This window comes from Diachasma alloeum, unplaced genomic scaffold (assembly GCF_001412515.2).
Source record: "Diachasma alloeum isolate Michigan unplaced genomic scaffold, Dall2.0 Dall_scaffold_00943, whole genome shotgun sequence".
Lineage (NCBI taxonomy): Eukaryota > Metazoa > Arthropoda > Insecta > Hymenoptera > Braconidae > Diachasma > Diachasma alloeum.
In genome coordinates, this window is record NW_021681060.1 from 57,682 (window position 1) to 66,999 (window position 9,318).

Genomic DNA, 9,318 nt, shown 5'->3' on the forward strand with positions numbered 1-9,318 from the left:
GTTGTAAATTTGACTAGTTTGATTATTCAAAATTATTTTGGGGGAAACGTGATACGCCGAATGGGTTCTTTGTATCACTTATGAGTTGACGATACTTAAGAGAGGGATCAACGAGATGAGGAAAGATCGAGAACAACTGGAAACGTTAATAAATATTGACACGCACACACGATTTAATATTTAACAAATTAACAGTTTATTTTGATTCCGGATACACTTGGATTTTGTTTCGACGTTTACACTTTTAAGTTTAGATGAATACTGAATTTTGTTGTAAAATTTTTGCCGAGAGAGAATCGCAAAAATAGAAGGGGAAGAGGGAGTAGGTTAAAGGGATTATCGATGAGAATGGAAATGTCATTGGTCGAAAACTTGAAGAGGAGGGAGAAAATTCGACTGGAGAAAATAGGATGATTTCTATTGGCTTTTGGGACTGGAAAAACCCAGGCCTTTGTTCGGGTCAGTTGAGGGACTGAGAGAGGCTCGGTCTGCCTAGAAGGAGGGGCACATCTGGAAGGGATTAAGACAATTTTGTGGATTAGGACAATGTTTATGGAGGTGAATTTTGAGGATGGCACAAATTGTCTTCAATAATAATAAAGGGAGCAAACTAAAACGATTGAGAATTGGACGAGGCAGACGGATAACAATAAAAGTATTTGTTATGAGGGAAACGAAATTTTCGAGGATTTGGGAAAGTTCGGGAAATTTCTGTTAATTGAGTTTTTACAACTGTTTCGAAGAAATTGTTATACGTTTTTACCCCAAGACGCGCCAAGCAATAAATGAACGGAAAATTGAAAAGAATGAATGGCGCGTCGAGACGTGGGTGAGGTGAAGGGATGGTTATTTTCTACAATTATTAATTATAATATAAAAAATATTAACTGCGTGTGTTGTCACGCAACAGAAGGTGACGTGGAAGTCGAAGAGACGCCTACAGCCTCATGGGTCGAACGTATGAAACGCCATGACACCCTGAGGCTAGCGTTCAGACATGCGTTAGCCGAAGCTAATGATAGACAGACACAAGCCTATAACTTGCGCCGAAGAGCTGGTGAATACGAGGTCGGTGAACTAGTATTAGTTCGCAATCACGAACTGTCCAATGCTGCCAAGCATCGCTCAGCGTCATTGAATAAACCATTCAATAGACCCTTCGTAGTCACCAAGAAGCATTCCAGAAATTTCTACGAAGTTTCTGACTTAACGGGTCGTAATTCAAAAGGCACCTCAATAGTGGACATGAAGCCCTATAAGGAACCTTGGACGACCCTCCGACCGAAGAGTCGGAAGATGAGTTACTCCAGGAGATGTCGACTTGAAGTGTAAAAGTGTAGGTTTCGGGTCGAAACCTCTCCTAAGGAGAGAGGTGTGTAACGAGATTTTCTCGTTAATGTAAACTGTTTTACCAACAGGAAAACCCATCAGACAAGAATGGTTAGAGTGAGGGACAGAGAAGAGAGCGACATCTAACGTCAGCTGAAGAAGCTGAGCGAAAGATCAGAGTGACATCGAACGGCGGTTTAAGTGAACCGCGCGTGAGGTGAATAGACCAATCAAATAATGCTAAGAGGCGTGGTTTGGGTGAAACCATGCTTCTGAACATTATAGAGAGGCTGTCGATACCCTGTCGTCTTATCTAGAAACTCGCCCAGCTGTGTTTGGGGAAAATGGGCCAACGTACTGGCGTTCCAACTGGGCGATTCTAGAGGCGCTATCAACTTAGACTAGGGACCAATGGCTAGGTGAGAGGACTAGCGCCCCCTCGATTGCCGTCGAGCTGATTGGTGGTGGTGGGGTAACGGATGACCCACCGCCGCTCGGATGTTCAGACTAGGGGGAGAAGGCCCGAGTAGATTTCGAGACAATCGGTGACAGGCACTGGAGTCGAGCGGATGAAAATCTTCCGGTCCTCGATGACGGTCGTAAGTGGCATTAATCCATTATGGATTATGGGGGTCCGTTGTGAGGACAAGATCCGGAACAGCGAGAGAATGGGACGCTTCAGCGTCCCAAACAGAATGATCGGATTACTTTGAGGACGTGGGATGTTTTAATTCCATGTTCTCAGGGATCCATCACTTCAGATGAAAGAAGTGGTGTTGGCGTGGATCCGTGGGCCGGGAGTTAGGCCGACTCCTGGAGGCCCGATCGCACGTGCCTCCACGACGAGTAATCTGGGTGTTGGCCCGCGATGATAGTGCTTTTACCGAGCATTGAGGTTGAGTTAGGGTGGGCACAGGTGGGTGAGAATAAGTCTCTGGAACCTGTGTCGCATGTGCCTCTCAGTGTTCGGCGCTCCGAGGAGTGAGAAGGATTCGCAGGTAATGATCGACTTCTCCAGAGTTGAGCCACTCTGGGGAGGAAAGGAATACGTCAGAGGAATGGAAACATCCTCGGCGAAAGATACATGGAGGAATGGCTCCTGGAAGATACGCTTTATCGAGGTCTCTCGGCTGAAAAGATGAAGATCGATCGAGTGAATTACTCCTAGTGTGGTGGACCTCGCCCACTCTACTTTTTTATGCTGATCTGGCTCGGCATTGTTAGTCCCGCCACGAGAAATCCTCAGGGTAGACGAGTTATTCTCAGAGGCCGGTTTACCGTTGAATTTTCCGTGAAAATCCAGCGGGCGCCCGACATAATTTAGCGATAGAGAAAATGCCAAAATAGTTTGAGATATTTGCTGGTGAAGCACCGGCGAAAATCTCTTACAAGTTTTTCAGAAATATCGCCTAAACTAAGGGCGATAGTGAATTTTGACTGAAAATTTGGGGGGGAGGGCAGGGGGGGTTGTAAACGCACAATCTCCAGGAGATATTTCTGACAAAGTTACTGACTCAATCTTTTCATTGTGCATTCACACCCCCCCCCGCCCTCTGTAGCGCCTCGCTACATCCTAAAATGCGAACACAGGCTAACGACGAGCACAGGCATTTACCGTCTCACTCGCACCTTCAGTGCCACGCGTATTCTGTTCTGATTCTTTAAACCGTAAGGATATTCGGCAACCTCCTTACACCTTTCCGTGCGAATATAATTCAGTCTAAGAGTACAGCTCGTAGCGCACACTTGATCGGATCATATTATTTCCTCTTCTCCTTTGTATTAATTTGACGCGGATAATAAATCTGTAATTGTTAGTTTAATTGCATTTGTTAGTGGATTGTTACGTTCCCGACTACACCTCAATGTTTACAGTGGTGACTCCGACATGATCAAAATAATGGAAATTCGCGTTAATCAAAAGGGAAAAATTAACTCGCGGAGTGGCGTGCATTTTTGCTTGAAAGTTTTATCCGCGCTTCCCAACGGTTTTATCCTATCCTTGGTGAACACCCTCGCAGCTAGCTTTCCAGTGCCGTATAACTCCGAGTGCAAGTGTAATTTTATTTCACGTGCTTGATGAAACATTATTTTCACCGTGTGGTTTTTCTCAACGGAAATATTAAACACGGCATCTCGAAGCTTCTAGAATCTTCGAAGCGTCCGAGTGCCAACCGTCGATTCCTCAGTGTTTCGGTAAAATCAAAACAAAGTGCCGTATTCAAGTGAACAGTGACCTCGCACCGACACATTGCTGAGCACCCAGAGACGTTGTGTTCTGTTGGTGATAAATAGAGACTTATAACGCCTTTATTTGTCATCACATTTATACCTTCAATTTTATTTCTCTTCGAAATTTAATTTTGAAAATCGATAAACCTAGCTTCTGATTTACCACCAACAACGTGAGATACGATGTCTACCACAACAGGCGGCTCGCTGATGGTCCCGACTGCCACGACCACGACAGCCTCCGCACTGCCGCAGATCAAGGCATCGGAGTTCTCGCGTGACAAACCCAGGACTTGGTTCATACAGTTGGAGGGCCAATTCCGCAATTACGGAATTGTAACAGAAACAGATTACTTTTACCGAACATTACCATTGATTGATACAGAATCAGCTGCTGAAGTAGAGGATGTAGTTATTACCCCCGATCAAGTCGCACCTTTCCAAGCTCTCAGAAACGCTCTGATTGCTCGATTTACAAAGTCAGAGGAAGCAAATCTTATCCAATTAGTTGATCGGAAGTCGATTGGAAATCGAGTACCCTCTCAATATCTAAGATATTTGAAAAGTTTAGTTCCAAATATCGATGATGAAGTCTTGAGGGCACGCTGGCTATCTCATCTTCCTGAGAGCACCCAAGCATGTCTAGTGATCCAGCCCCAGGCAAACACCGATGAGCTAGCAAAGCTCGCAGACAAGATCCACGAGGTCTACCATCCAGATAATGTTGCGGCGGTAACCAAGTCGAGTGCAAGGGAAAACACACAGCTAGCAGCTCAGGTCGCAGCATTCACCGCGTCTGTCGCAGTCCTGCAAGCACAAAACTGGCGCTCACATCCAACCTCACGTGCCCGCTCGCGGTCCCGCGGGTGAGACAACAACCCCCCGCGTAGCAGGTTGAACACCAAGGTCTTCGGACAAACGCAGACCTGCTGGTACCATTTTAAATTTGATAATCGAGCGCGTATAATACCCAGTGGACACAGGCTCAGACGTCTCTGTCACTCTTTGCAAGCGGCCAGCAAACCAAAGGGATACCAGCGGCTATCAACTCTTCGCAGCCAACGGCACCCTCATCGACTCGTACGGCTACACGTCCATCTCGCCCGATCTCGGTCTTCGCAGAGACTTAACGTGGCGTTTCGTCGAGGCAGATGTCAGCAGACCAATCATTGGTGCTGATTTCCTGCACCACTTCAATCTGCTGCCGGATTTGAGGAACGAGTGCCTAATTGACACCTCAACAGGCCTAAAATCGAATGGTCAGTTTACACGTTTCCGCGCACTGTCTGTTAAGCTCATCGAGATCAACGGAGATTCACCGTACGCATCCATCCTGAAAGAATTCCCGGCAATAACGAAACCAGAGGGACTGCTCAGAAACACGGAGCACGCTACTCTCCACCACATTAGAACGACACCGGGACCACTTATCTCCTGCAGAGCGCGGCGTTTGGCGCCAGATAAACTCAAAATCGCGCATGCTGAATTTTCGAGCATGTTAAAACTGGGACCTGCAAGGAGATGTGAAAGTCCTTGGTCATCTCCGCTCCGTTTGGCCCCGAAAAAGAACGGCGAATGGAGACCATGCGGAGATTACCGCGCACTCAACGACAGAACAATACCAGATAAGTACCCTGTTCGTTATTTAGAGGATTTTGCTGCCAACTTGTACAGCAAAACAATTTTCTCTACGATAAATCTGGTCAAAGCATTTAATCAAATTCCAGTTGTATCTGAGGACATCCAGAAGACCGCGATAATCATGCCTTTTAAACTTTTTGAATTTCCGTACATGACTTTCGGCCTCGGGAACGCGGCTCAAACCTTTCAACACCTAATAGATGAAGTGACACGCGATCTACCATTTCTGTTTCCATATATAAATGACATTTTGGTAGCATCGGACAACGAAGAACAACATCGCGAACACCTGAGAATACTTTTTCAACACCTACAGGACTATGGATTAATAGTAAACGTCGCCATTCAGTCCTGGGGCAGCCAGAGGTCATTTTCCTTGGACACACGATCAACGCCCAGGGAATTAAGCCTCCCAGAGATCGAGTCAACGCGATTCTCGAATTCACGAGACCTACTACTGTGAAAACACTGCGCAGGTACCTCGGTACTTTAAATTTCTACCAGAAGTTCATCATGGGAGCAGCAGAAATTCTTGCCCCACTAAACGCGGCAACCCAGGGTCTAAACGTCAAAGGAAATCATCCAGTAACCTGGATTCCAGCCCTTGAAGAAGCCTTCACGCGCAGCAACAGGCTCTGGCAGAGGCCACCCTGTTGTCTCATCCAAATATTGAAGCAGAGTGGGCCATTTTCACGGACGCGTCAGATCACGCGATTGGAGCCGTTTTACAGCAGAAACACCGCAATTCCTGGCAACCGCTTGCATTCTTCAGTAGGAAACTCACGATTTCCTCGCAGAAACACGCGACTTACGACAGGGAACTGCAGGCAATCTACGAAGCGGTACTGCACTTCAGACACATCTTTAAAGGGCGTCACGTGATAATTTTCACTGACCATAAACCGTTGACTCACGCGTTCAAGCAAAAACCAGAACGAGCTTCACCTTGGCAATACCGAAAATTGGACTAAATCATCCAATTCTCTACGGACATCCGGTACGTCGCGGGCCCAGACAACGTCGTGGCAGATGCTCTGTCACGAGTCGAAGCCGTCTCAACCGCTGTCACAACGCAACAGCTCATAGATGCCCAACGCGACGACCAAGAGCTTCAACGGCTACTCCAGCGACCGGACGTGAATCTACGACTGGACCGCCTACAACTTCCAGGAATAGGCGGACCACTGTACTGTGATGTGTCATCAGGTACAGTGCGCCCATATGTGCCTGTCCAGCTGAGACCAATTATTCAACTCGCTGCACTCAATGGTTTATCCTGGATGCAGAGGTTCGCGGAAACTCGTCACACAGCGTTACGTCTGGCCCAGCATGAATAAAGACTGCTCTGAGTGGACCAAACACTGCCTGGAATGCCAGAAAAACAAAGTCACGCGACACGCGGTTACACCAATCGCTGAAATCGAGACACCATCGCGACGTTTCGAATACATACACGTCGATCTTATCTCTCTTCCTGCCTCAAAAGGACACAGCTGGTGTTTGAGCATCGTCGATCGATTCACGCGGTATCCAGAAGCAGTTCCATTGATTGATGCAAAATTATCCACGGTAGTTAACGCGATTCTCTAACAGTGGATCGCACGCTTCGGAATACCTCTGAGAATCTCGTCTGATTAATGTGGTCAATTCTTCTCAGACACGTTCAAGGAGCTCACGCGAATCCTAGGCACCAAGAGGATTATGACAACGCCTTTTCACCCTCAATCAAATGGTTTGGTTGAGAGGCTACATCGCCAACTAAAAGCAACACTACGATGTCACGGCGGAGTTTGGTTCGACGCACTTCCCCTGGTACTTTTAGGGTTGAGATCCGCGTGGAAGGACGATCTTCAAACGACCCCTGCCGAGCTAACGTATGGGAAACCTATCCGTCTACCCGGAGAGTTCCTCGTGTCAGCAAGCCAACAAACGGCAGCACCGGAATTGGTGAGAAATCTACGCGAACATTTTCGTACAATCGCGCTTGTTCCAGCTGCACACCATGGTACACGTTCAACGTTCATCTTCAAGGACTTATCAACGTGTACGCATGATTTCGTTCGCGACGACCACGTGCGAATGGTATACCGACCACTACACATTTCGCGTCATCAGTCGCCACGACAAATATTCCCGTCATCTGGGTCAAGTCTGGAGATTGGGTAACTACAAGAACACACCGATCTCCATCGACCGACTGAAACCAGCGAACATACTGCCGGAGGACATGGATCAGCTTCCAGGACAGACTCCGCACCAGGACGTACTCGACGAGCCTCAACAACAGGACCAGCCGCAGCCGAGCACGAGCATGGCACCCGCTGCTGGAAGACGGAGGAGAGGCGCAACATTCGCCAACAGACCGACAATTCACGTCTACCACGTCTAAGTCTCCTCATTCGAATGTTTTTTTCTTCACCTGCTTGCCAAACCCGACAGATTTTCCTGTTTCTAAAATAATCATTTTCTGTTGCAGATTCAAAAAAACTATGTTTTTTTACTTCAAGCAGGAGAGTCATGTAGCGCCTCGCTACATCCTAAAACGCGAACACTGGCTAATGACGAGTACAGGCATTTGCCGTCTCACTCGCACCTTCAGTGTCACGCGTATTTTTTTCTGATTCGTCAAAGATATTCGGCAGTCTCGTTGACACTCTTCGGTGCGAATATAATTCAGTCTAAGAGTACAGCTCGTATCGCATACTTGATCGGATCATATTATTTTCTCTTCACATTTGTATTGTTATGTCCGGAGAAAGATTTTAGCGTCGAAAGAACATGTTTTAATTGTAACATTAAAATCAAAGCTAAAATTATTGAATTTTATAATTATTGGACGACGCAAAGTTTTATACTCTTACCTTTTTTTAAAATATAGGGGAAAAAGGGTTTGATTTAGGGATAGGGCTTGAGTTGAGACTAATTTCTAATCAAGAAATTTGGAGTTGTACTGGGAATCAAGTTTGAATTTAAATATATTTTGTATAACTATTCGGTTTACAAAAACATAAGCGTGATTTTACAGAAATCTATGCAGCTAAAATTCCTATCCCTGGAATGATCTGCAGGATTCAAATTTAGGTTTACAAATTTTTGTTACTCACAATTCGGTCTGTTACTTATAAATTATTCGATGTGTTTGTAGATCCCTGGGTAAATCCGTAATTTCGTCACCAGCAATTAGTCGCGCTAAAGGCTATTATGGATACTTTCACGGAAACACTTTCTTCTACTCGTTGATATTTTAATGAATTTTTGGCAGTTGAATTTGAAGATTTTAAGAGTTTGGTTGAGACTGTCCACAACGCGTCACAACAAACGAATTCCTTATTTGCAAGAAAAGTCACCACTCTCGGTTGAAGAAATTTTATTCCCGGATAATTGCAATTGTTCGTAACTTACTATTAATTTAGTACTATCCCGTGTAATCGAAGGAAGGATTGAAAAACCGGAACGATTAAATGAACTGTTTCCACCAGAATTGTTACTGCTCCGTCGCTGCTTCAAGACTGTTTAATTTTGATTTTTCTGACATTTTTATATGAATTTTGGGGTCACTTGTCACATGGGCTCCAACGAGTCCATTGTTGATTGGTGGAAAATGTCGTATGACTTTTCCCACTCTTTTGATTTTTATGGGGAAGTAGTTCATTCGGGTTTTGGGGTTTCAATTAATCGGTTTTCAATCGTTCCTTCGCGTGCAAATCTTAGTATTGGGTAATTGGGGCGTGCTGAGTGTGTCATTTCATCACTTTTGAACTCGATTCCAGTGTCTTTGGAATTTTTAATCGAGTCCAAGTGATGAAACGCACTCGATTTAATTTACAATTGTGGATTTGGTTCTTGATTGTCTTACATAAAATTTATTCTAGCCTTAAATTTGTAGTATAAAATTTTGAACATTAGAGTATTAATTTGACGCGGATAATAAATCTGTAATTGTTAGTTTAATTGCATTTGTTAGTGGATTCTTACCTTCCCGACTACACCTCAATCCCTACACCTCTACCCCAAATTTTCAGTAAAAAATCGCTGTCTCCCTTAGTTGAGGAGATATTTTTGAAAAATTCACCGACTCAATTTTTTTATTGTGCATTCACAACCCCCCCCCCCCCC